The sequence below is a fragment of the Tachypleus tridentatus genome, chromosome 12, assembly GCF_004210375.1.
Source record: "Tachypleus tridentatus isolate NWPU-2018 chromosome 12, ASM421037v1, whole genome shotgun sequence".
Classification (NCBI taxonomy): Eukaryota; Metazoa; Arthropoda; class Merostomata; order Xiphosura; family Limulidae; genus Tachypleus; species Tachypleus tridentatus.
In genome coordinates, this window is record NC_134836.1 from 136,562,000 (window position 1) to 136,563,731 (window position 1,732).

Sequence of the window (1,732 nt, forward strand, 5' to 3'; positions counted from 1 at the left end):
CAATTGACTCTAACAAGGGCATTTTCCAACAAATGAACGTCTGAAATACCTCTTATGTAATGAATGTAGCACAACGTAATTCTAATCGCACGTGATTACGTGGAACCACTACACTCACCGGCATTCATGTCCGATACGTGTATGTTAATATTACGTGTGCAACTGTGGCTATAATTATATCATACAGGAAGGAGGTTAAGCGTTATGTACACTAGTGATTTGCGTTACGCAAATAAGCTGGCGAAACATGGCACCATGAAACATGTGACCAACACCTATACATTACGGCATATTCTCGACCATTCTATAGTTCACTGGTAGACTTCTGGATATCGTGATGACGAGAAACCCACTCGAAGTAAAAATGTATCTCAAGACGGCTGGTATGGATACTAAAACTTTTATTAAAATAAAGTTTAGAGCATCGTTCCGACCTGAAGATGACTTGAGAAGGTCGAAACGTTGTTTCCTGCTCTATTTTAATACCCACACTATCCGTCTTGAGATACGTTGTATATATATCCATATTTCTAAGGCTGTTTTCCTCAGAAACGAAAATTTCACAAAACAAAATGTTTAGAGAGCAATGTATACGAAAACACATCATAATTTAATCGGGAGTGAAGTCGTCATCTACAGGTGATATCATGATTATGAGAGAGAACCCTCTAACCCATATCGTATGATTAACAACATAATGAACAAATGTTTGGAATTAACTTCCTAAAATTCAAGCCACATATCTCGAAATCAATTGAAGAAAATGCCCAGCCTGGCATGGCCTTCGACACGCAATCTGAAAGTCGTGGGTTTGAATCTTCATTCCACAAAACATATTCGCCCATTCAGCCCTAGGGTATTAGAATGTACAAAAAATCCACTGTTCGTTAAAAAAAAAAAAGGGTAGCTCAAGAGTTGGCGGATGATGACGACGACTAGCTGCCTTTACTCTAGTCTTACACTGCTAATTTAGGGCTAGCGCAGATAGCTCCCGTGTAGCTTTGCACGAAATTCTAAAAAATCAAACAAGTAGATTGCTCGACATTTTGATTTCAATATTTAAATTACTCGTTTTCAATAAAAAATAAAAACCTGCATACGTAAACAAAACCCAATACATCATACTCGCCTATTCTACTCCAACCCATTTCAAGTAACATAAAACCTCCATATATTTTATCTATTTTCATTAATTTCGTGGAGCGTCAGTGTGAACGACAACTAACAACCCCTGCAGTGAAAAATTTTGTATTCGGAATCTCTTGATATGATTCCACGCAGTTCCTATCGAAACTACGTACCATAGTAGGTAAATACCCTTTTTAACCTGTTATTCTCTGTCACAAATATATTAATAAGAATATTCTATATAAATCAATGGTGAAATTTCAGTATTTGATTATAAAACAATACACCTAATGAAAGAAGAGAGACATTGTTCATGTTTTTAAAATAACTATATTTTTTTCTTAATCCTTATTTTAATATTCTTGTCTCATTTTAAACGAACCCTTATTATTTACTAAATGCTGTAAAATGTGTTATATGCACATGAAAACCAAGCGGAAATTATTTGGGTCACTACAACTTAAATGTAGCGCCATCTCTCGGATTATAAGTAACCCGAAGCGATTTATTTTTCGATTTTCACGGATGACTAAGCGTAGTCGATGGTTCATACATCAAAAACAAATGCCTCAACTTGAATATCTTTCGTCAGAAGTTCAGTAAA

General features: G+C 35.6%; 1 non-coding gene across 1 annotated transcript; it reads right to left on the minus strand.

Moving 5' to 3' along the window:
* Positions 1-1,198: 1,198 nt before the first annotated feature.
* On the minus strand, positions 1,199-1,324 carry LOC143235871 (U11 spliceosomal RNA). The gene has a single exon (XR_013019409.1). It is a non-coding gene; the product is annotated as a U11 spliceosomal RNA (small nuclear RNA).
* Positions 1,325-1,732: the final 408 nt, after the last annotated feature.